Raw genomic sequence first — 27,358 nt, forward strand, 5'->3', positions numbered from 1 at the left:
ATTGAAAGAACTATATTCCTAAGTATCCTTTCAGCCCTAAAACACAGCCATGCCATCAAAAACTGTCTACATTGTATGGGAATAAAACCCTAACCCTACCTTCGGGTTTTGCTAGTTAGGGTTAGGGTTCAAATATTTCTCAAAGACCATTTCCTCAATATTCCACTCATTTGAATGGAAAATGTGCTTCTCTGAATCAAAATATTAGTCTGAAAAGACAATACAACACTGCCAAAACCAAAAGAGTGTGGCAGGAATGGTCAAATTAATTTTTGAAAGGTATTCTTTCATTGGAAATGTTGTGTTAAACGTAGTGCTGAATGAATGTACGTTTAGGATTAAGTGCCCTAAAAGTCTGAAACATTTAATACATTTTGGCTTCATTTGTTAATATGCCTTTGATTTTAAAGCCCATGGCAAGAGTTTGAAAGTTAAATCAGGTTCTTTCGAACTGCTGCTTGTCGGGCAATTCAGACACCATTCCTTTTTGGGGCAAAGCACTGTACACAGCCATAGAGGTCAGAAAAAAATGTTTAGAAAACATTGAAAGAACTAAATTCCTAGGTATCCTTTCAGCCCTAAAACACAGCCATGCCATCAAAAACTGTCTTCATTGTATGGGAATAAAACCCTAACCCTAGCTTCGGGTTTTGCTAGTTAGGGTTAGGGTTCAAATATTTCTCAAAGACCATTTCCTCAATATTCCACTCATTTGATGGAAAATGTGCTTCTCTGAATCAAAATATTAGTCTGAAAAGAAAATACAACACTGTCAAAACCAAAAGAGTGTGTCAGGAATGGTTAAATTAATTTTTGAAAGCTATTCTTTCATTTGAAATGTTGTGTTAAACGTAGTGCTGAATGAATGTATGTTTAGGATTAAGTGCCCTAAAAGTCTGAAACATTTAATACATTTTGGCTTTATTTGTTAAAATGCCTTTGATTTTAAAGCCCATGGCAAGAGTTTGAAAGTTAAATCAGGTTCTTTCGAACTGTTGCTTGTCGGGCAATTCAGACACCATTCCTTTTTGGGGCAAAGCACTGTATACAGCCATAGAGGTCAGAAAAAAATGTTTTGAAAACATTGAAAAAACTAAATTCCTAGGTATCCTTTCAGCCCTAAAACACAGCCATGCCATCAAAAACTGTCTACATTGTATGGGAATAAAACCCTAACCCTAGCTTCAGGTTTTGCTAGTTAGGGTTAGGGTTCAAATATTTCTCAAAGACCATTTCCTCAATATTCCACTCATTTGAATGGAAAATGTGCTTCTCTGAATCAAAATATTAGTCTGAAAAGAAAATACAACACTGTCAAAATCAAAAGAGTGTGTCAGGAATGGTCAAATTAATTTTTGAAAGCTATTCTTTCATTGGAAATGTTGGGTTAAACGTAGTGCTGAATGAATGTACGTTTAGGATTAAGTGCCCTAAAAGTCTGAAACATTTAATACATTTTGGCTTTATTTGTTAATATGCCTTTGATTTTAAAGCCCATGGCAAGAGTTTGAAAGTTAAATCAGGTTCTTTCGAACTGTTGCTTGTCGGGCAATTCAGACACCATTCCTTTTTGGGGCAAAGCACTGTATACAGCCATAGAGGTCAGAAAAAAATGTTTAGAAAACATTGAAAGAACTAAATTCCTAGGTATCCTTTCAGCCCTAAAACACAGCCATGCCATCAAAAACTGTCTACATTGTATGGGAATAAAACCCTAACCCTAGCTTCGGGTTTTGCTAGTTAGGGTTAGGGTTCAAATATTTCTCAAAGACCATTTTCTCAATATTCCACTCATTTGAATGGAAAATGTGCTTCTCTGAATCAAAATATTAGTCTGAAATGACAATACAACACTGCCAAAACCAAAAGAGTGTGTCAGGAATGGTCAAATTAATTTTTGAAAGGTATTCTTTCATTGGAAATGTTGGGTTAAACGTAGTGCTGAATGAATGTACGTTTAGGCTTAAGTGCCCTAAAAGTCTGAAACATTTAATACATTTTGGTTTCATTTGTTAATATGCCTTTGATTTTAAAGCCCATGGCAAGAGTTTGAAAGTTAAATCAGGTTCTTTCGAACTGTTGCTTATCAGGCAATTCAGACACCATTCCTTTTTCTGGCAAAGCACTGTATACAGCCTTATAGGTCAGAAAAAAATGTTTAGAAAACATTGAAAGAACTATATTCCTAGGTATCCTTTCAGCCCTAAAACACAGCCATGCCATCAAAAACTGTCTACATTGTATGGGAATAAAACCCTAACCCTACCTTCGGGTTTTGCTAGTTAGGGTTAGGGTTCAAATATTTCTCAAAGACCATTTCCTCAATATTCCACTCATTTGAATGGAAAATGTGCTTCTCTGAATCAAAATATTAGTCTGAAAAGACAATACAACACTGCCAAAACCAAAAGAGTGTGGCAGGAATGGTCAAATTAATTTTTGAATGGTATTCTTTCATTGGAAATGTTGTGTTAAACGTAGTGCTGAATGAATGTATGTTTAGGATTAAGTGCCCTAAAAGTCTGAAACATTTAATACATTTTGGCTTTATTTGTTAAAATGCCTTTGATTTTAAAGCCCATGGCAAGAGTTTGAAAGTTAAATCATGTTCTTTCGAACTGTTGCTTGTCGGGCAATTCAGACACCATTCCTTTTTGGGGCAAAGCACTGTATACAGCCATAGAGGTCAGAAAAAAATGTTTTGAAAACATTGAAAAAACTAAATTCCTAGGTATCCTTTCAGCCCTAAAACACAGCCATGCCATCAAAAACTGTCTACATTGTATGGGAATAAAACCCTAACCCTAGCTTCAGGTTTTGCTAGTTAGGGTTAGGGTTCAAATATTTCTCAAAGACCATTTCCTCAATATTCCACTCATTTGAATGGAAAATGTGCTTCTCTGAATCAAAATATTAGTCTGAAAAGAAAATACAACACTGTCAAAATCAAAAGAGTGTGTCAGGAATGGTTAAATTAATTTTTGAAAGCTATTCTTTCATTTGAAATGTTGGGTTAAACGTAGTGCTGAATGAATGTACGTTTAGGCTTAAGTGCCCTAAAAGTCTGAAACATTTAATACATTTTGGTTTCATTTGTTAATATGCATTTGATTTTAAAGCCCATGGCAAGAGTTTGAAAGTTAAATCAGGTTCTTTCGAACTGTTGCTTATCAGGCAATTCAGACACCATTCCTTTTTCTGGCAAGGCACTGTATACAGCCGTATAGGTCAGAAAAAAATGTTTAGAAAACATTGAAAGAACTATATTCCTAGGTATCCTTTCAGCCCTAAAACACAGCCATGCCATCAAAAGCTGTCTACATTGTATGGGAATAAAACCCTAACCCTACCTTCGGGTTTTGCTAGTTAGGGTTAGGGTTCAAATATTTCTCAAAGACCATTTCCTCAATATTCCACTCATTTGAATGGAAAATGTGCTTCTCTGAATCAAAATATTAGTCTGAAAAGACAATACAACACTGCCAAAACCAAAAGAGTGTGGCAGGAATGGTCAAATTAATTTTTGAAAGGTATTCTTTCATTGGAAATGTTGTGTTAAACGTAGTGCTGAATGAATGTACGTTTAGGATTAAGTGCCCTAAAAGTCTGAAACATTTAATACATTTTGGCTTCATTTGTTAATATGCCTTTGATTTTAAAGCCCATGGCAAGAGTTTGAAAGTTAAATCAGGTTCTTTCGAACTGCTGCTTGTCGGGCAATTCAGACACCATTCCTTTTTGGGGCAAAGCACTGTACACAGCCATAGAGGTCAGAAAAAAATGTTTAGAAAACATTGAAAGAACTAAATTCCTAGGTATCCTTTCAGCCCTAAAACACAGCCATGCCATCAAAAACTGTCTACATTGTATTGGAATAAAACCCTAACCCTAGCTTCGGGTTTTGCTAGTTAGGGTTAGGGTTCAAATATTTCTCAAAGACCATTTCCTCAATATTCCACTCATTTGATGGAAAATGTGCTTCTCTGAATCAAAATATTAGTCTGAAAAGAAAATACAACACTGTCAAAACCAAAAGAGTGTGTCAGGAATGGTTAAATTAATTTTTGAAAGCTATTCTTTCATTTGAAATGTTGTGTTAAACGTAGTGCTGAATGAATGTACGTTTAGGATTAAGTGCCCTAAAAGTCTGAAACATTTAATACATTTTGGCTTTATTTGTTAATATGCCTTTGATTTTAAAGCCCATGGCAAGAGTTTGAAAGTTAAATCAGGTTCTTTCGAACTGTTGCTTGTCGGGCAATTCAGACACCATTCCTTTTTGGGGCAAAGCACTGTATACAGCCATAGAGGTCAGAAAAAATGTTTAGAAAACATTGAAAGAACTAAATTCCTACGTATCCTTTCAGCCCTAAAACACAGCCATGCCATCAAAAACTGTCTACATTGTATGGGAATAAAACCCTAACCCTAGCTTCGGGTTTTGCTAGTTAGGGTTAGGGTTCAAATATTTCTCAAAGACCATTTCCTCAATATTCCACTCATTTGAATGGAAAATGTGCTTCTCTGAATCAAAATATTAGTCTGAAAAGACAATACAACACTGCCAAAACCAAAAGAGTGTGTCAGGAATGGTCAAATTAATTTTTGAAAGGTATTCTTTCATTTGAAATGTTGTGTTAAACGTAGTGCTGAATGAACGTACGTTTAGGCTTAAGTGCCCTAAAAGTCTGAAACATTTAATACATTTTGGCTTCATTTGTTAATATGCCTTTGATTTTAAAGCCCAAGGCAAGAGTTTGAAAGTTAAATCAGGTTCTTTCGAACTGTTGCTTGTCGGGCAATTCAGACACCATTCCTTTTTGGGGCAAAGCACTGTATACAGCCATAGAGGTCAGAAAAAAATGTTTAGAAAACATTGAAAGAACTAAATTCCTAGGTATCCTTTCAGCCCTAAAACACAGCCATGCCATCAAAAACTGTCTACATTGTATGGGAATAAAACCCTAACCCTAGCTTCGGGTTTTGCTAGTTAGGGTTAGGGTTGAAATATTTCTCAAAGACCATTTTCTCAATATTCCACTCATTTGACTGGAAAATGTGCTTCTCTGAATCAAAATATTAGTCTGAAAAGACAATACAACACTGCCAAAACCAAAAGAGTGTGTCAGGAATGGTCAAATTAATTTTTGAAAGGTATTCTTTCATTGGAAATGTTGGGTTAAACGTAGTGCTGAATGAATGTAAGTTTAGGCTTAAGTGCCGTAAAAGTCAGAAACATTTAATACATTTTGGCTTTATTTGTTAATATGCCTTTGATTTTAAAGCCCATGGCAAGAGTTTGAAAGTTAAATCAGGTTCTTTCGAACTGTTGCTTGTCGGGCAATTCAGACACCATTCCTTTTTGGGGCAAAGCACTGTATACAGCCATAGAGGTCAGAAAAAATTTTTTAGAAAACATTGAAAGAACTAAATTCCAAGGTATCCTTTCAGCCCTAAAACACAGCCATGCCATCAAAAACTGTCTACATTGTATGGGAATAAAACCCTAACCCTAGCTTCGGGTTTTGCTAGTTAGGGTTAGGGTTCAAATATTTCTCAAAGACCATTTCCTCAATATTCCACTCATTTGAATGGAAAATGTGCTTCTCTGAATCAAAATATTAGTCTGAAAAGAAAATACAACACTGTCAAAACCAAAAGAGTGTGTCAGGAATGGTCAAATTAATTTTTGAAAGGTATTCTTTCATTGGTAATTTTGGGTTAAACGTAGTGCTGAATGAATGTACGTTTAGGCTTAAGTGCCCTAAAAGTCTGAAACATTTAATAAATTTTGGTTTCATTTGTTAATATGCCTTTGATTTTAAAGCCCATGGCAAGAGTTTGAAAGTTAAATCAGGTTCTTTCGAACTGTTGCTTATCAGGCAATTCAGACACCATTCCTTTTTCTGGCAAAGCACTGTATACAGCCGTATAGGTCAGAAAAAAATGTTTAGAAAACATTGAAAGAACTATATTCCTAGGTATCCTTTCAGCCCTAAACCACAGCCATGCCATCAAAAACTGTCTACATTGTATGGGAATAAAACCCTAACCCTACCTTCGGGTTTTGCTAGTTAGGGTTAGGGTTCAAATATTTCTCAAAGACCATTTCCTCAATATTCCACTCATTTGAATGGAAAATGTGCTTCTCTGAATCAAAATATTAGTCTGAAAAGACAATACAACACTGCCAAAACCAAAAGAGTGTGGCAGGAATGGTCAAATTAATTTTTGAATGGTATTCTTTCATTGGAAATGTTGTGTTAAACGTAGTGCTGAATGAATGTATGTTTAGGATTAAGTGCCCTAAAAGTCTGAAACATTTAATACATTTTGGCTTTATTTGTTAAAATGCCTTTGATTTTAAAGCCCATGGCAAGAGTTTGAAAGTTAAATCATGTTCTTTCGAACTGTTGCTTGTCGGGCAATTCAGACACCATTCCTTTTTGGGGCAAAGCACTGTATACAGCCATAGAGGTCAGAAAAAAATGTTTTGAAAACATTGAAAAAACTAAATTCCTAGGTATCCTTTCAGCCCTAAAACACAGCCATGCCATCATAAACTGTCTACATTGTATTGGAATAAAACCCTAACCCTAGCTTCGGGTTTTGCTAGTTAGGGTTAGGGTTCAAATATTTCTCAAAGACCATTTCCTCAATATTCCACTCATTTGATGGAAAATGTGCTTCTCTGAATCAAAATATTAGTCTGAAAAGAAAATACAACACTGTCAAAACCAAAAGAGTGTGTCAGGAATGGTTAAATTAATTTTTGAAAGCTATTCTTTCATTTGAAATGTTGTGTTAAACGTAGTGCTGAATGAATGTACGTTTAGGATTAAGTGCCCTAAAAGTCTGAAACATTTAATACATTTTGGCTTTATTTGTTAATATGCCTTTGATTTTAAAGCCCATGGCAAGAGTTTGAAAGTTAAATCAGGTTCTTTCGAACTGTTGCTTGTCGGGCAATTCAGACACCATTCCTTTTTGGGGCAAAGCACTGTATACAGCCATAGAGGTCAGAAAAAAATGTTTAGAAAACACTGAAAGAACTAAATACCTAGGTATCCTTTCAGCCCTAAAACACAGCCATGCCATCAAAAACTGTCTACATTGTATGGGAATAAAACCCTAACCCTAGCTTCAGGTTTTGCTAGTTAGGGTTAGGGTTCAAATATTTCTCAAAGACCATTTCCTCAATATTCCACTCATTTGAATGGAAAATGTGCTTCTCTGAATCAAAATATTAGTCTGAAAAGAAAATACAACACTGTCAAAACCAAAAGAGTGTGTCAGGAATGGTTAAATTAATTTTTGAAAGCTATTCTTTCATTTGAAATGTTGTGTTAAACGTAGTGCTGAATGAATGTACGTTTAGGATTAAGTGCCCTAAAAGTCTGAAACATTTAATACATTTTGGCTTCATTTGTTAATATGCCTTTGACTTTAAAGCCCAAGGCAAGAGTTTGAAAGTTAAATCAGGTTCTTTCGAACTGTTGCTTGTCGGGCAATTCAGACACCATTCCTTTTTGGGGCAAAGCACTGTATACAGCGATAGAGGTCAGAAAAAATGTTTAGAAAACATTGAAAGAACTAAATTCCTACGTATCCTTTCAGCCCTAAAACACAGCCATGCCATCAAAAACTGTCTACATTGTATGGGAATAAAACCCTAACCCTAGCTTCGGGTTTTGCTAGTTAGGGTTAGGGTTCAAATATTTCTCAAAGACCATTTCCTCAATATTCCACTCATTTGAATGGAAAATGTGCTTCTCTGAATCAAAATATTAGTCTGAAAAGACAATACAACACTGCCAAAACCAAAAGAGTGTGTCAGGAATGGTCAAATTAATTTTTGAAAGGTATTCTTTCATTTGAAATGTTGTGTTAAACGTAGTGCTGAATGAACGTACGTTTAGGCTTAAGTGCCCTAAAAGTCTGAAACATTTAATACATTTTGGCTTCATTTGTTAATATGCCTTTGATTTTAAAGCCCAAGGCAAGAGTTTGAAAGTTAAATCAGGTTCTTTCGAACTGTTGCTTGTCGGGCAATTCAGACACCATTCCTTTTTGGGGCAAAGCACTGTATACAGCCATAGAGGTCAGAAAAAAATGTTTAGAAAACATTGAAAGAACTAAATTCCTAGGTATCCTTTCAGCCCTAAAACACAGCCATGCCATCAAAAACTGTCTACATTGTATGGGAATAAAACCCTAACCCTAGCTTCGGGTTTTGCTAGTTAGGGTTAGGGTTGAAATATTTCTCAAAGACCATTTTCTCAATATTCCACTCATTTGACTGGAAAATGTGCTTCTCTGAATCAAAATATTAGTCTGAAAAGACAATACAACACTGCCAAAACCAAAAGAGTGTGTCAGGAATGGTCAAATTAATTTTTGAAAGGTATTCTTTCATTGGAAATGTTGGGTTAAACGTAGTGCTGAATGAATGTAAGTTTAGGCTTAAGTGCCGTAAAAGTCAGAAACATTTAATACATTTTGGCTTTATTTGTTAATATGCCTTTGATTTTAAAGCCCATGGCAAGAGTTTGAAAGTTAAATCAGGTTCTTTCGAACTGTTGCTTGTCGGGCAATTCAGACACCATTCCTTTTTGGGGCAAAGCACTGTATACAGCCATAGAGGTCAGAAAAAATTTTTTAGAAAACATTGAAAGAACTAAATTCCAAGGTATCCTTTCAGCCCTAAAACACAGCCATGCCATCAAAAACTGTCTACATTGTATGGGAATAAAACCCTAACCCTAGCTTCGGGTTTTGCTAGTTAGGGTTAGGGTTCAAATATTTCTCAAAGACCATTTCCTCAATATTCCACTCATTTGAATGGAAAATGTGCTTCTCTGAATCAAAATATTAGTCTGAAAAGAAAATACAACACTGTCAAAACCAAAAGAGTGTGTCAGGAATGGTCAAATTAATTTTTGAAAGGTATTCTTTCATTGGTAATTTTGGGTTAAACGTAGTGCTGAATGAATGTACTTTTAGGCTTAAGTGCCCTAAAAGTCTGAAACATTTAATAAATTTTGGTTTCATTTGTTAATATGCCTTTGATTTTAAAGCCCATGGCAAGAGTTTGAAAGTTAAATCAGGTTCTTTCGAACTGTTGCTTATCAGGCAATTCAGACACCATTCCTTTTTCTGGCAAAGCACTGTATACAGCCGTATAGGTCAGAAAAAAATGTTTAGAAAACATTGAAAGAACTATATTCCTAGGTATCCTTTCAGCCCTAAAACACAGCCATGCCATCAAAAACTGTCTACATTGTATGGGAATAAAACCCTAACCCTACCTTCGGGTTTTGCTAGTTAGGGTTAGGGTTCAAATATTTCTCAAAGACCATTTCCTCAATATTCCACTCATTTGAATGGAAAATGTGCTTCTCTGAATCAAAATATTAGTCTGAAAAGACAATACAACACTGCCAAAACCAAAAGAGTGTGGCAGGAATGGTCAAATTAATTTTTGAATGGTATTCTTTCATTGGAAATGTTGTGTTAAACGTAGTGCTGAATGAATGTATGTTTAGGATTAAGTGCCCTAAAAGTCTGAAACATTTAATACATTTTGGCTTTATTTGTTAAAATGCCTTTGATTTAAAAGCCCATGGCAAGAGTTTGAAAGTTAAATCATGTTCTTTCGAACTGTTGCTTGTCGGGCAATTCAGACACCATTCCTTTTTGGGGCAAAGCACTGTATACAGCCATAGAGGTCAGAAAAAAATGTTTTGAAAACATTGAAAAAACTAAATTCCTAGGTATCCTTTCAGCCCTAAAACACAGCCATGCCATCAAAAACTGTCTACATTGTATGGGAATAAAACCCTAACCCTAGCTTCAGGTTTTGCTAGTTAGGGTTAGGGTTCAAATATTTCTCAAAGACCATTTCCTCAATATTCCACTCATTTGAATGGAAAATGTGCTTCTCTGAATCAAAATATTAGTCTGAAAAGAAAATACAACACTGTCAAAATCAAAAGAGTGTGTCAGGAATGGTTCAATTAATTTTTGAAAGCTATTCTTTCATTTGAAATGTTGGGTTAAACGTAGTGCTGAATGAATGTACGTTTAGGCTTAAGTGCCCTAAAAGTCTGAAACATTTAATACATTTTGGTTTCATTTGTTAATATGCATTTGATTTTAAAGCCCATGGCAAGAGTTTGAAAGTTAAATCAGATTCTTTCGAACTGTTGCTTCTCAGGCAATTCAGACACCATTCCTTTTTCTGGCAAGGCACTGTATACAGCCGTATAGGTCAGAAAAAAATGTTTAGAAAACATTGAAAGAACTATATTCCTAGGTATCCTTTCAGCCCTAAAACACAGCCATGCCATCAAAAGCTGTCTACATTGTATGGGAATAAAACCCTAACCCTACCTTCGGGTTTTGCTAGTTAGGGTTAGGGTTCAAATATTTCTCAAAGACCATTTCCTCAATATTCCACTCATTTGAATGGAAAATGTGCTTCTCTGAATCAAAATATTAGTCTGAAAAGACAATACAACACTGCCAAAACCAAAAGAGTGTGGCAGGAATGGTCAAATTAATTTTTGAAAGGTATTCTTTCATTGGAAATGTTGTGTTAAACGTAGTGCTGAATGAATGTACGTTTAGGATTAAGTGCCCTAAAAGTCTGAAACATTTAATACATTTTGGCTTCATTTGTTAATATGCCTTTGATTTTAAAGCCCATGGCAAGAGTTTGAAAGTTAAATCAGGTTCTTTCGAACTGCTGCTTGTCGGGCAATTCAGACACCATTCCTTTTTGGGGCAAAGCACTGTACACAGCCATAGAGGTCAGAAAAAAATGTTTAGAAAACATTGAAAGAACTAAATTCCTAGGTATCCTTTCAGCCCTAAAACACAGCCATGCCATCAAAAACTGTCTACATTGTATTGGAATAAAACCCTAACCCTAGCTTCGGGTTTTGCTAGTTAGGGTTAGGGTTCAAATATTTCTCAAAGACCATTTCCTCAATATTCCACTCATTTGATGGAAAATGTGCTTCTCTGAATCAAAATATTAGTCTGAAAAGAAAATACAACACTGTCAAAACCAAAAGAGTGTGTCAGGAATGGTTAAATTAATTTTTGAAAGCTATTCTTTCATTTGAAATGTTGTGTTAAACGTAGTGCTGAATGAATGTACGTTTAGGATTAAGTGCCCTAAAAGTCTGAAACATTTAATACATTTTGGCTTTATTTGTTAATATGCCTTTGATTTTAAAGCCCATGGCAAGAGTTTGAAAGTTAAATCAGGTTCTTTCGAACTGTTGCTTGTCGGGCAATTCAGACACCATTCCTTTTTGGGGCAAAGCACTGTATACAGCCATAGAGGTCAGAAAAAAATGTTTAGAAAACACTGAAAGAACTAAATACCTAGGTATCCTTTCAGCCCTAAAACACAGCCATGCCATCAAAAACTGTCTACATTGTATGGGAATAAAACCCTAACCCTAGCTTCGGGTTTTGCTAGTTAGGGTTAGGGTTGAAATATTTCTCAAAGACCATTTCCTCAATATTCCACTCATTTGAATGGAAAATGTGCTTCTCTGAATCAAAATATTAGTCTGAAAAGACAATACAACACTGCCAAAACCAAAAGAGTGTGTCAGGAATGGTCAAATTAATTTTTGAAAGGTATTCTTTCATTGGAAATGTTGGGTTAAACGTAGTGCTGAATGAATGTAAGTTTAGGCTTAAGTGCCGTAAAAGTCAGAAACATTTAATACATTTTGGCTTTATTTGTTAATATGCCTTTGATTTTAAAGCCCATGGCAAGAGTTTGAAAGTTAAATCAGGTTCTTTCGAACTGTTGCTTGTCGGGCAATTCAGACACCATTCCTTTTTGGGGCAAAGCACTGTATACAGCCATAGAGGTCAGAAAAAATTTTTTAGAAAACATTGAAAGAACTAAATTCCAAGGTATCCTTTCAGCCCTAAAACACAGCCATGCCATCAAAAACTGTCTACATTGTATGGGAATAAAACCCTAACCCTAGCTTCGGGTTTTGCTAGTTAGGGTTAGGGTTCAAATATTTCTCAAAGACCATTTCCTCAATATTCCACTCATTTGAATGGAAAATGTGCTTCTCTGAATCAAAATATTAGTCTGAAAAGAAAATACAACACTGTCAAAACCAAAAGAGTGTGTCAGGAATGTTCAAATTAATTTTTGAAAGGTATTCTTTCATTGGTAATTTTGGGTTAAACGTAGTGCTGAATGAATGTACGTTTAGGCTTAAGTGCCCTAAAAGTCTGAAACATTTAATAAATTTTGGTTTCATTTGTTAATATGCCTTTGATTTTAAAGCCCATGGCAAGAGTTTGAAAGTTAAATCAGGTTCTTTCGAACTGCTGCTTGTCGGGCAATTCAGACACCATTCCTTTTTGGGGCAAAGCACTGTACACAGCCATAGAGGTCAGAAAAAAATGTTTAGAAAACATTGAAAGAACTAAATTCCTAGGTATCCTTTCAGCCCTAAAACACAGCCATGCCATCAAAAACTGTCTACATTGTATGGGAATAAAACCCTAACCCTAGCTTCGGGTTTTGCTAGTTAGGGTTAGGGTTCAAATATTTCTCAAAGACCATTTCCTCAATATTCCACTCATTTGAATGGAAAATGTGCTTCTCTGAATCAAAATATTAGTCTGAAATGACAATACAACACTGCCAAAACCAAAAGAGTGTGTCAGGAATGGTCAAATTAATTTTTGAAAGGTATTCTTTCATTGGAAATGTTGGGTTAAACGTAGTGCTGAATGAATGTACGTTTAGGCTTAAGTGCCCTAAAAGTCTGAAACATTTAATACATTTTGGTTTCATTTGTTAATATGCCTTTGATTTTAAAGCCCATGGCAAGAGTTTGAAAGTTAAATCAGGTTCTTTCGAACTGTTGCTTGTCGGGCAATTCAGACACCATTCCTTTTTGGGGCAAAGCACTGTATACAGCCATAGAGGTCAGAAAAAAATGTTTAGAAAACACTGAAAGAACTAAATACCTAGGTATCCTTTCAGCCCTAAAACACAGCCATGCCATCAAAAACTGTCTACATTGTATGGGAATAAAACCCTAACCCTAGCTTCGGGTTTTGCTAGTTAGGGTTAGGGTTCAAATATTTCTCAAAGACCATTTCCTCAATATTCCACTCATTTGAATGGAAAATGTGCTTCTCTGAATCAAAATATTAGTCTGAAAAGACAATACAACACTGCCAAAACCAAAAGAGTGTGTCAGGAATGGTCAAATTAATTTTTGAAAGGTATTCTTTCATTGGAAATGTTGGGTTAAACGTAGTGCTGAATGAATGTACGTTTAGGCTTAAGTGCCGTAAAAGTCAGAAACATTTAATACATTTTGGCTTTATTTGTTAATATGCCTTTGATTTTAAAGCCCATGGCAAGAGTTTGAAAGTTAAATCAGGTTCTTTCGAAATGTTGCTTGTCGGGCAATTCAGACACCATTCCTTTTTGGGGCAAAGCACTGTATTACAGCCATAGAGGTCAGAAAAAAATGTTTAGAAAACATTGAAAGAACTAAATTCCTAGGTATCCTTTCAGCCCTAAAACACAGCCATCCCATCAAAAACTGTCTACATTGTATGGGAATAAAACCCTAACCCTAGCTTCGGGTTTTGCTAGTTAGGGTTACGGTTCAAATATTTCTCAAAGACCATTTCCTCAATATTCCACTCATTTGAATGGAAAATGTGCTTCTCTGAATCAAAATATTAGTCTGAAAAGAAAATACAACACTGTCAAAACCAAAAGAGTGTGTCAGGAATGGTCAAATGAATTTTTGAAAGGTATTCTTTCATTGGTAATTTTGGGTTAAACGTAGTGCTGAATGAATGTACGTTTAGGCTTAAGTGCCCTAAAAGTCTGAAACATTTAATAAATTTTGGTTTCATTTGTTAATATGCCTTTGATTTTAAAGCCCATGGCAAGAGTTTGAAAGTTAAATCAGGTTCTTTCGAACTGCTGCTTGTCGGGCAATTCAGACACCATTCCTTTTTGGGGCAAAGCACTGTACACAGCCATAGAGGTCAGAAAAAAATGTTTAGAAAACATTGAAAGAACTAAATTCCTAGGTATCCTTTCAGCCCTAAAACACAGCCATGCCATCAAAAACTGTCTACATTGTATGGGAATAAAACCCTAACCCTAGCTTCGGGTTTTGCTAGTTAGGGTTAGGGTTCAAATATTTCTCAAAGACCATTTCCTCAATATTCCACTCATTTGAATGGAAAATGTGCTTCTCTGAATCAAAATATTAGTCTGAAATGACAATACAACACTGCCAAAACCAAAAGAGTGTGTCAGGAATGGTCAAATTAATTTTTGAAAGGTATTCTTTCATTGGAAATGTTGGGTTAAACGTAGTGCTGAATGAATGTACGTTTAGGCTTAAGTGCCCTAAAAGTCTGAAACATTTAATACATTTTGGTTTCATTTGTTAATATGCCTTTGATTTTAAAGCCCATGGCAAGAGTTTGAAAGTTAAATCAGGTTCTTTCGAACTGTTGCTTATCAGGCAATTCAGACACCATTCCTTTTTCTGGCAAAGCACTGTATACAGCCTTATAGGTCAGAAAAAAATGTTTAGAAAACATTGAAAGAACTATATTCCTAGGTATCCTTTCAGCCCTAAAACACAGCCATGCCATCAAAAACTGTCTACATTGTATTGGAATAAAACCCTAACCCTAGCTTCGGGTTTTGCTAGTTAGGGTTAGGGTTCAAATATTTCTCAAAGACCATTTCCTCAATATTCCACTCATTTGATGGAAAATGTGCTTCTCTGAATCAAAATATTAGTCTGAAAAGAAAATACAACACTGTCAAAACCAAAAGAGTGTGTCAGGAATGGTTAAATTAATTTTTGAAAGCTATTCTTTCATTTGAAATGTTGCGTTAAACGTAGTGCTGAATGAATGTACGTTTAGGATTAAGTGCCCTAAAAGTCTGAAACATTTAATACATTTTGGCTTTATTTGTTAATATGCCTTTGATTTTAAAGCCCATGGCAAGAGTTTGAAAGTTAAATCAGGTTCTTTCGAACTGTTGCTTGTCGGGCAATTCAGACACCATTCCTTTTTGGGGCAAAGCACTGTATACAGCCATAGAGGTCAGAAAAAAATGTTTAGAAAACACTGAAAGAACTAAATACCTAGGTATCCTTTCAGCCCTAAAACACAGCCATGCCATCAAAAACTGTCTACATTGTATGGGAATAAAACCCTAACCCTAGCTTCGGGTTTTGCTAGTTAGGGTTAGGGTTCAAATATTTCTCAAAGACCATTTCCTCAATATTCCACTCATTTGAATGGAAAATGTGCTTCTCTGAATCAAAATATTAGTCTGAAAAGACAATACAACACTGCCAAAACCAAAAGAGTGTGTCAGGAATGGTCAAATTAATTTTTGAAAGGTATTCTTTCATTGGAAATGTTGGGTTAAACGTAGTGCTGAATGAATGTACGTTTAGGCTTAAGTGCCGTAAAAGTCAGAAACATTTAATACATTTTGGCTTTATTTGTTAATATGCCTTTGATTTTAAAGCCCATGGCAAGAGTTTGAAAGTTAAATCAGGTTCTTTCGAAATGTTGCTTGTCGGGCAATTCAGACACCATTCCTTTTTGGGGCAAAGCACTGTATACAGCCATAGAGGTCAGAAAAAAATGTTTAGAAAACATTGAAAGAACTAAATTCCTAGGTATCCTTTCAGCCCTAAAACACAGCCATCCCATCAAAAACTGTCTACATTGTATGGGAATAAAACCCTAACCCTAGCTTCGGGTTTTGCTAGTTAGGGTTACGGTTCAAATATTTCTCAAAGACCATTTCCTCAATATTCCACTCATTTGAATGGAAAATGTGCTTCTCTGAATCAAAATATTAGTCTGAAAAGAAAATACAACACTGTCAAAACCAAAAGAGTTTGTCAGGAATGGTTAAATTAATTTTTGAAAGGTATTCTTTCATTTGAAATGTTGTGTTAAACGTAGTGCTGAATGAACGTACGTTTAGGCTTAAGTGCCCTAAAAGTCTGAAACATTTAATACATTTTGGCTTCATTTGTTAATATGCCTTTGATTTTAAAGCCCAAGGCAAGAGTTTGAAAGTTAAATCAGGTTCTTTCGAACTGTTGCTTGTCGGGCAATTCAGACACCATTCCTTTTTGGGGCAAAGCACTGTATACAGCCATAGAGGTCAGAAAAAAATGTTTAGAAAACATTGAAAGAACTAAATTCCTAGGTATCCTTTCAGCCCTAAAACACAGCCATGCCATCAAAAACTGTCTACATTGTATGGGAATAAAACCCTAACCCTAGCTTCGGGTTTTGCTAGTTAGGGTTAGGGTTGAAATATTTCTCAAAGACCATTTTCTCAATATTCCACTCATTTGACTGGAAAATGTGCTTCTCTGAATCAAAATATTAGTCTGAAAAGACAATACAACACTGCCAAAACCAAAAGAGTGTGTCAGGAATGGTCAAATTAATTTTTGAAAGGTATTCTTTCATTGGAAATGTTGGGTTAAACGTAGTGCTGAATGAATGTAAGTTTAGGCTTAAGTGCCGTAAAAGTCAGAAACATTTAATACATTTTGGCTTTATTTGTTAATATGCCTTTGATTTTAAAGCCCATGGCAAGAGTTTGAAAGTTAAATCAGGTTCTTTCGAACTGTTGCTTGTCGGGCAATTCAGACACCATTCCTTTTTGGGGCAAAGCACTGTATACAGCCATAGAGGTCAGAAAAAATTTTTTAGAAAACATTGAAAGAACTAAATTCCAAGGTATCCTTTCAGCCCTAAAACACAGCCATGCCATCAAAAACTGTCTACATTGTATGGGAATAAAACCCTAACCCTAGCTTCGGGTTTTGCTAGTTAGGGTTAGGGTTCAAATATTTCTCAAAGACCATTTCCTCAATATTCCACTCATTTGAATGGAAAATGTGCTTCTCTGAATCAAAATATTAGTCTGAAAAGAAAATACAACACTGTCAAAACCAAAAGAGTGTGTCAGGAATGGTCAAATTAATTTTTGAATGGTATTCTTTCATTGGTAATTTTGGGTTAAACGTAGTGCTGAATCAATGTACGTTTAGGCTTAAGTGCCCTAAAAGTCTGAAACATTTAATAAATTTTGGTTTCATTTGTTAATATGCCTTTGATTTTAAAGCCCATGGCAAGAGTTTGAAAGTTAAATCAGGTTCTTTCGAACTGTTGCTTATCAGGCAATTCAGACACCATTCCTTTTTCTGGCAAAGCACTGTATACAGCCGTATTGGTCAGAAAAAAATGTTTAGAAAACATTGAAAGAACTATATTCCTAGGTATCCTTTCAGCCCTAAAACACAGCCATGCCATCAAAAACTGTCTACATTGTATGGGAATAAAACCCTAACCCTAGCTTCGGGTTTTGCTAGTTAGGCTTAGGATTCAAATATTTCTCAAAGACCATTTTCTCAATATTCCACTCATTTGAATGGAAAATGTGCTTCTCTGAATCAAAATATTAGTCTGAAAAGACAATACAACACTGCCAAAACCAAAAGAGTGTGGCAGGAATGGTCAAATTAATTTTTGAAAGGTATTCTTTCATTGGAAAGGTTGTGTTAAACGTAGTGTTGAATGAATGTACGTTTAGGATTAAGTGCCCTAAAAGTCAGAAACATTTAATACATTTTGGCTTTATTTGTTAATATGCCTTTGATTTTAAAGCCCATAGCAAGACTTTGAAAGTTAAATCAGGTTCTTTCGAACTGTTGCTTGTCGGGTAATTCAGACACCATTCCTTTTTGGGGCAAAGCACTGTATACAGCCATATACTGTAGGTCAGAAAAAAATGTTTAGAAAACATTGAAAGGACTATATTCCTAGGTATCCTTTCAGCTCTAAAACACAGCCATGCCATCAAAAACTGCCTACATTGTATGGGAATAAAACCCTAACCCTAGCTTCGGGTTTTGCTAGTTAGGGTTAGGGTTCAAATATTTCTCAAAGACCATTTTCTCAATATTCCACTCATTTGACTGGAAAATGTGCTTCTCTGAATCAAAATATTAGTCTGAAAAGACAATACAACACTGCCAAAACCAAAAGAGTGTGTCAGGAATGGTCAAATTAATTTTTGAAAGGTATTCTTTCATTGGAAATGTTGTGCTAAACGTAGTGCTGAATGAACGTACGTTTGGGCTTAAGTGCCGTAAAAGTCAGAAACATTTAATACATTTTGGCTTTATTTGTTAATATGCCTTTGATTTTAAAGCCCATGGCAAGAGTTTGAAAGTTAAATCAGGTTATTTCGAACTGTTGCTTGTCGGGCAATTCAGACACTTTTCCTTTTTGGGGCAAAGCACTGTATACAGCCATAGAGGTCAGAAAAAATTTTTTAGAAAACATTGAAAGAACTAAATTCCTAGGTATCCTTTCAGCTCTAAAACACAGCCATGCCATCAAAAACTGTCTACATTGTATGGGAATAAAACCCTAACCCTAGCTTCGGGTTTGCTAGTTAGGGTTAGGGTTCAAATATTTCTTAAAGACCATTTTCTCAATATTCCACTCATTTGATGGAAAATGTGCTTCTCTGAATCAAAATATTAGTCTGAAAAGACAATACAACACTGTCAAAACCAAAAGAGTGTGTCAGGAATGGTCAAATTAATTTCTTTCATTGGAAATGTTGTGTTAAACGTAGTGCTGAATGAATGTACGTTTAGGCTTAAGTACCCTAAAAGTCTGAAACATTTAATACATTTTGGCTTCATTTGTTAATATGCCTTTGATTTTAAAGCCCATGGCAAGAGTTTGAAAGTTGAATCAGGTTCTTTCAAACTGTTGCTTGTCGGGCAAATCAGACACTATTCCTTTTTTGGGCAAAGCACTGTATACAACCATATAGGTCAGAAAAAAATGTTTAGAAAACATTGAAAGAACTATATTCCTAGGTATCCTTTCAGCTCTAAAACACAGCCATGCCATCAAAAACTGTCTACATTGTATGGGAATAAAACCCTAACCCTAGCTTCGGGTTTTGCTAGTTAGTGTTAGGGTTCAAATATTTCTCAAAGACCATTTCCTCAATATTCCACTCATTTGACTGGAAAATGTGCTTCTCTGAATCAAAATATTAGTCTGAAAAGACAATACAACACTGCCAAAACCAAAAGAGTGTGTCAGGAATGGTCAAATTAATTTTTGAAAGGTATTCTTTCATTGGAATGTTGTGTTAAACGTAGTGCTGAATGAACGTACGTTTGGGCTTAAGTGCCGTAAAAGTCAGAAACATTTAATACATTTTGGCTTTATTTGTTAATATGCCTTTGATTTTAAAGCCCATGTCAAGAGTTTGAAAGTTAAATCAGGTTATTTCGAACTGTTGCTTGTCGGGCAATTCAGACACTTTTCCTTTTTGGGGCAAAGCACTGTATACAGCCATAGAGGTCAGAAAAAATTTTTTAGAAAACATTGAAAGAACTAAATTCCTATGTATCCTTTCAGCCCTAAAACACAGCCATGCCATCAAAAACTATCTACATTGTATGGGAATAAAACCCTAACCCTAGCTTCGGGTTTTGCTAGTTAGGGTTAGGGTTCAAATATTTCTCAAAGACCATTTCCTCAATATTCCACTCATTTGAATGGAAAATGTGCTTCTCTGAATCAAAATATTAGTCTGAAAAGACAATACAACACTGCCAAAACCAAAAGAGTGTGGCAGGAATGGTCAAATTAATTTTTGAAAGGTATTCTTTCATTGGAAATGTTGGGTTAAACGTAGTGCTGAATGAATGTACGTTTAGGATTAAGTGCCCTAAAAGTCTGAAACATTTAATACATTTTGGCTTCATTTGTTAATATGCCTTTGATTTTAAAGCCCATGGCAAGAGTTTGAAAGTTAAATCAGGTTCTTTCGAACTGCTGCTTGTCGGGCAATTCAGACACCATTCCTTTTTGGGGCAAAGCACTGTACACAGCCATAGAGGTCAGAAAAAAATGTTTAGAAAACATTGAAAGAACTAAATTCCTAGGTATCCTTTCAGCCCTAAAACACAGCCATGCCATCAAAAACTGTCTACATTGTATGGGAATAAAACCCTAACCCTAGCTTCGGGTTTTGCTAGTTAGGGTTAGGGTTCAAATATTTCTCAAAGACCATTTCCTCAATATTCCACTCATTTGATGGAAAATGTGCTTCTCTGAATCAAAATATTAGTCTGAAAAGAAAATACAACACTGTCAAAACCAAAAGAGTGTGTCAGGAATGGTTAAATTAATTTTTGAAAGCTATTCTTTCATTTGAAATGTTGTGTTAAACGTAGTGCTGAATGAATGTACGTTTAGGATTAAGTGCCCTAAAAGTCTGAAACATTTAATACATTTTGGCTTTATTTGTTAATATGCCTTTGATTTTAAAGCCCATGGCAAGAGTTTGAAAGTTAAATCAGGTTCTTTCGAACTGTTGCTTGTCGGGCAATTCAGACACCATTCCTTTTTGGGGCAAAGCACTGTATACAGCCATAGAGGTCAGAAAAAAATGTTTAGAAAACATTGAAAGAACTAAATTCCTAGGTATCCTTTCAGCCCTAAAACACAGCCATGCCATCAAAAACTGTCTACATTGTATGGGAATAAAACCCTAACCCTAGCTTCGGGTTTTGCTAGTTAGGGTTAGGGTTCAAATATTTCTCAAAGACCATTTTCTCAATATTCCACTCATTTGAATGGAAAATGTGCTTCTCTGAATCAAAATATTAGTCTGAAATGACAATACAACACTGCCAAAACCAAAAGAGTGTGTCAGGAATGGTCAAATTAATTTTTGAAAGGTATTCTTTCATTGGAAATGTTGGGTTAAACGTAGTGCTGAATGAATGTACGTTTAGGCTTAAGTGCCCTAAAAGTCTGAAACATTTAATACATTTTGGTTTCATTTGTTAATATGCCTTTGATTTTAAAGCCCATGGCAAGAGTTTGAAAGTTAAATCAGGTTCTTTCGAACTGTTGCTTATCAGGCAATTCAGACACCATTCCTTTTTCTGGCAAAGCACTGTATACAGCCTTATAGGTCAGAAAAAAATGTTTAGAAAACATTGAAAGAACTATATTCCTAGGTATCCTTTCAGCCCTAAAACACAGCCATGCCATCAAAAACTGTCTACATTGTATGGGAATAAAACCCTAACCCTAACTTCGGGTTTTGCTAGTTAGGGTTAGGGTTCAAATATTTCTCAAAGACCATTTCCTCAATATTCCACTCATTTGAATGGAAAATGTGCTTCTCTGAATCAAAATATTAGTCTGAAAAGACAATACAACACTGCCAAAACCAAAAGAGTGTGGCAGGAATGGTCAAATTAATTTTTGAATGGTATTCTTTCATTGGAAATGTTGTGTTAAACGTAGTGCTGAATGAATGTATGTTTAGGATTAAGTGCCCTAAAAGTCTGAAACATTTAATACATTTTGGCTTTATTTGTTAAAATGCCTTTGATTTTAAAGCCCATGGCAAGAGTTTGAAAGTTAAATCATGTTCTTTCGAACTGTTGCTTGTCGGGCAATTCAGACACCATTCCTTTTTGGGGCAAAGCACTGTATACAGCCATAGAGGTCAGAAAAAAATGTTTTGAAAACATTGAAAAAACTAAATTCCTAGGTATCCTTTCAGCCCTAAAACACAGCCATGCCATCAAAAACTGTCTACATTGTATGGGAATAAAACCCTAACCCTAGCTTCAGGTTTTGCTAGTTAGGGTTAGGGTTCAAATATTTCTCAAAGACCATTTCCTCAATATTCCACTCATTTGAATGGAAAATGTGCTTCTCTGAATCAAAATATTAGTCTGAAAAGAAAATACAACACTGTCAAAATCAAAAGAGTGTGTCAGGAATGGTTAAATTAATTTTTGAAAGCTATTCTTTCATTTGAAATGTTGGGTTAAACGTAGTGCTGAATGATTGTACGTTTAGGCTTAAGTGCCCTAAAAGTCTGAAACATTTAATACATTTTGGTTTCATTTGTTAATATGCATTTGATTTTAAAGCCCATGGCAAGAGTTTGAAAGTTAAATCAGGTTCTTTCGAACTGTTGCTTATCAGGCAATTCAGACACCATTCCTTTTTCTGGCAAAGCACTGTATACAGCCATAGAGGTCAGAAAAAATGTTTAGAAAACATTGAAAGAACTAAATTCCTACGTATCCTTTCAGCCCTAAAACACAGCCATGCCATCAAAAGCTGTCTACATTGTATGGGAATAAAACCCTAACCCTAGCTTCGGGTTTTGCTAGTTAGGGTTAGGGTTCAAATATTTCTCAAAGACCATTTCCTCAATATTCCACTCATTTGAATGGAAAATGTGCTTCTCTGAATCAAAATATTAGTCTGAAAAGACAATACAACACTGCCAAAACCAAAAGAGTGTGTCAGGAATGGTCAAATTAATTTTTGAAAGGTATTCTTTCATTGGAAATGTAGGGTTAAACGTAGTGCTGAATGAATGTACGTTTAGGCTTAAGTGCCGTAAAAGTCAGAAACATTTAATACATTTTGGCTTTATTTGTTAATATGCCTTTGATTTTAAAGCCCATGGCAAGAGTTTGAAAGTTAAATCAGGTTCTTTCGAAATGTTGCTTGTCGGGCAATTCAGACACCATTCCTTTTTGGGGCAAAGCACTGTATACAGCCATAGAGGTCAGAAAAAAATGTTTAGAAAACATTGAAAGAACTAAATTCCTAGGTATCCTTTCAGCCCTAAAACACAGCCATGCCATCAAAAACTGTCTACATTGTATGGGAATAAAACCCTAACCCTAGCTTCGGGTTTTGCTAGTTAGGGTTAGGGTTGAAATATTTCTCAAAGACCATTTTCTCAATATTCCACTCATTTGACTGGAAAATGTGCTTCTCTGAATCAAAATATTAGTCTGAAAAGACAATACAACACTGCCAAAACCAAAAGAGTGTGTCAGGAATGGTCAAATTAATTTTTGAAAGGTATTCTTTCATTGGAAATGTTGGGTTAAATGTAGTGCTGAATGAATGTAAGTTTAGGCTTAAGTGCCGTAAAAGTCAGAAACATTTAATACATTTTGGCTTTATTTGTTAATATGCCTTTGATTTTAAAGCCCATGGCAAGAGTTTGAAAGTTAAATCAGGTTCTTTCGAACTGTTGCTTGTCGGGCAATTCAGACACCATTCCTTTTTGGGGCAAAGCACTGTATACAGCCATAGAGGTCAGAAAAAATTTTTTAGAAAACATTGAAAGAACTAAATTCCAAGGTATCCTTTCAGCCCTAAAACACAGCCATGCCATCAAAAACTGTCTACATTGTATGGGAATAAAACCCTAACCCTAGCTTCGGGTTTTGCTAGTTAGGGTTAGGGTTCAAATATTTCTCAAAGACCATTTCCTCAATATTCCACTCATTTGAATGGAAAATGTGCTTCTCTGAATCAAAATATTAGTCTGAAAAGAAAATACAACACTGTCAAAACCAAAAGAGTGTGTCAGGAATGGTCAAATTAATTTTTGAAAGGTATTCTTTCATTGGTAATTTTGGGTTAAACGTAGTGCTGAATGAATGTACGTTTAGGCTTAAGTGCCCTAAAAGTCTGAAACATTTAATAAATTTTGGTTTCATTTGTTAATATGCCTTTGATTTTAAAGCCCATGGCAAGAGTTTGAAAGTTAAATCAGGTTCTTTCGAACTGTTGCTTATCAGGCAATTCAGACACCATTCCTTTTTCTGGCAAAGCACTGTATACAGCCGTATAGGTCAGAAAAAAATGTTTAGAAAACATTGAAAGAACTATATTCCTAGGTATCCTTTCAGCCCTAAAACACAGCCATGCCATCAAAAACTGTCTACATTGTATGGGAATAAAACCCTAACCCTAGCTTCGGGTTTTGCTAGTTAGGCGTAGGATTCAAATATTTCTCAAAGACCATTTTCTCAATATTCCACTCATTTGAATGGAAAATGTGCTTCTCTGAATCAAAATATTAGTCTGAAAAGACAATACAACACTGCCAAAACCAAAAGAGTGTGGCAGGAATGGTCAAATTAATTTTTGAAAGGTATTCTTTCATTGGAAAGGTTGTGTTAAACGTAGTGCTGAATGAATGTACGTTTAGGATTAAGTGCCCTAAAAGTCAGAAACATTTAATACATTTTGGCTTTATTTGTTAATATGCCTTTGATTTTAAAGCCCATAGCAAGACTTTGAAAGTTAAATCAGGTTCTTTCGAACTGTTGCTTGTCGGGTAATTCAGACACCATTCCTTTTTGGGGCAAAGCACTGTATACAGCCATATACTGTAGGTCAGAAAAAAATGTTTAGAAAACATTGAAAGGACTATATTCCTAGGTATCCTTTCAGCTCTAAAACACAGCCATGCCATCAAAAACTGTCTACATTGTATGGGAATAAAACCCTAACCCTAGCTTCGGGTTTTGCTAGTTAGGGTTAGGGTTCAAATATTTCTCAAAGACCATTTTCTCAATATTCCACTCATTTGACTGGAAAATGTGCTTCTCTGAATCAAAATATTAGTCTGAAAAGACAATACAACACTGCCAAAACCAAAAGAGTGTGTCAGGAATGGTCAAATTAATTTTTGAAAGGTATTCTTTCATTGGAAATATTGTGTTAAACGTTGTGCTGAATGAACGTACGTTTGGGCTTAAGTGCCGTAAAAGTCAGAAACATTTAATACATTTTGGCTTTATTTGTTAATATGCCTTTGATTTTAAAGCCCATGGCAAGAGTTTGAAAGTTAAATCAGGTTATTTCGAACTGTTGCTTGTCGGGCAATTCAGACACTTTTCCTTTTTGGGGCAAAGCACTGTATACAGCCATAGAGGTCAGAAAAAAATGTTTAGAAAACATTGAAAGAACTAAATTCCTAGGTATCCTTTCAGCTCTAAAACACAGCCATGCCATCAAAAACTGTCTACATTGTATGGGAATAAAACCCTAACCCTAGCTTCGGGTTTGCTAGTTAGGGTTAGGGTTCAAATATTTCTTAAAGACCATTTTCTCAATATTCCATTCATTTGATGGAAAATGTGCTTCTCTGAATCAAAATATTAGTCTGAAAAGACAATACAACACTGTCAAAACCAAAAGAGTGTGTCAGGAATGGTCAAATTAATTTCTTTCATTGGAAATGTTGTGTTAAACGTAGTGCTGAATGAATGTACGTTTAGGCTTAAGTACCCTAAAAGTCTGAAACATTTAATACATTTTGGCTTCATTTGTTAATATGCCTTTGATTTTAAAGCCCATGGCAAGAGTTTGAAAGTTAAATCAGGTTCTTTCGAACTGTTGCTTATCAGGCAATTCAGACACCATTCCTTTTTCTGGCAAAGCACTGTATACAGCCTTATAGGTCAGAAAAAAATGTTTAGAAAACATTGAAAGAACTATATTCCTAGGTATCCTTTCAGCCCTAAAACACAGCCATGCCATCAAAAACTGTCTACATTGTATGGGAATAAAACCCTAACCCTACCTTCGGGTTTTGCTAGTTAGGGTTAGGGTTCAAATATTTCTCAAAGACCATTTCCTCAATATTCCACTCATTTGAATGGAAAATGTGCTTCTCTGAATCAAAATATTAGTCTGAAAAGACAATACAACACTGCCAAAACCAAAAGAGTGTGGCAGGAATGGTCAAATTAATTTTTGAATGGTATTCTTTCATTGGAAATGTTGTGTTAAACGTAGTGCTGAATGAATGTATGTTTAGGATTAAGTGCCCTAAAAGTCTGAAACATTTAATACATTTTGGCTTTATTTGTTAAAATGCCTTTGATTTTAAAGCCCATGGCAAGAGTTTGAAAGTTAAATCATGTTCTTTCGAACTGTTGCTTGTCGGGCAATTCAGACACCATTCCTTTTTGGGGCAAAGCACTGTATACAGCCATAGAGGTCAGAAAAAAATGTTTTGAAAACATTGAAAAAACTAAATTCCTAGGTATCCTTTCAGCCCTAAAACACAGCCATGCCATCAAAAACTGTCTACATTGTATGGGAATAAAACCCTAACCCTAGCTTCAGGTTTTGCTAGTTAGGGTTAGGGTTCAAATATTTCTCAAAGACCATTTCCTCAATATTCCACTCATTTGAATGGAAAATGTGCTTCTCTGAATCAAAATATTAGTCTGAAAAGAAAATACAACACTGTCAAAATCAAAAGAGTGTGTCAGGAATGGTTAAATTAATTTTTGAAAGCTATTCTTTCATTTGAAATGTTGGGTTAAACGTAGTGCTGAATGAATGTACGTTTAGGCTTAAGTGCCCTAAAAGTCTGAAACATTTAATACATTTTGGTTTCATTTGTTAATATGCATTTGATTTTAAAGCCCATGGCAAGAGTTTGAAAGTTAAATCAGGTTCTTTCGAACTGTTGCTTATCAGGCAATTCAGACACCATTCCTTTTTCTGGCAAGGCACTGTATACAGCCGTATAGGTCAGAAAAAAATGTTTAGAAAACATTGAAAGAACTATATTCCTAGGTATCCTTTCAGCCCTAAAACACAGCCATGCCATCAAAAGCTGTCTACATTGTATGGGAATAAAACCCTAACCCTACCTTCGGGTTATGCTAGTTAGGGTTAGGGTTCAAATATTTCTCAAAGACCATTTCCTCAATATTCCACTCATTTGAATGGAAAATGTGCTTCTCTGAATCAAAATATTAGTCTGAAAAGACAATACAACACTGCCAAAACCAAAAGAGTGTGGCAGGAATGGTCAAATTAATTTTTGAAAGGTATTCTTTCATTGGAAATGTTGTGTTAAACGTAGTGCTGAATGAATGTACGTTTAGGATTAAGTGCCCTAAAAGTCTGAAACATTTAATACATTTTGGCTTCATTTGTTAATATGCCTTTGATTTTAAAGCCCATGGCAAGAGTTTGAAAGTTAAATCAGGTTCTTTCGAACTGCTGCTTGTCGGGCAATTCAGACACCATTCCTTTTTGGGGCAAAGCACTGTACACAGCCATAGAGGTCAGAAAAAAATGTTTAGAAAACATTGAAAGAACTAAATTCCTAGGTATCCTTTCAGCCCTAAAACACAGCCATGCCATCAAAAACTGTCTACATTGTATTGGAATAAAACCCTAACCCTAGCTTCGGGTTTTGCTAGTTAGGGTTAGGGTTCAAATATTTCTCAAAGACCATTTCCTCAATATTCCACTCATTTGATGGAAAATGTGCTTCTCTGAATCAAAATATTAGTCTGAAAAGAAAATACAACACTGTCAAAACCAAAAGAGTGTGTCAGGAATGGTTAAATTAATTTTTGAAAGCTATTCT

The sequence above is a fragment of the Atractosteus spatula genome, chromosome 8 (genome assembly GCF_055471065.1).
Source record: "Atractosteus spatula isolate fAtrSpa1 chromosome 8, fAtrSpa1.hap1, whole genome shotgun sequence".
NCBI classification, from domain to species: Eukaryota; Metazoa; Chordata; class Actinopteri; order Semionotiformes; family Lepisosteidae; genus Atractosteus; species Atractosteus spatula.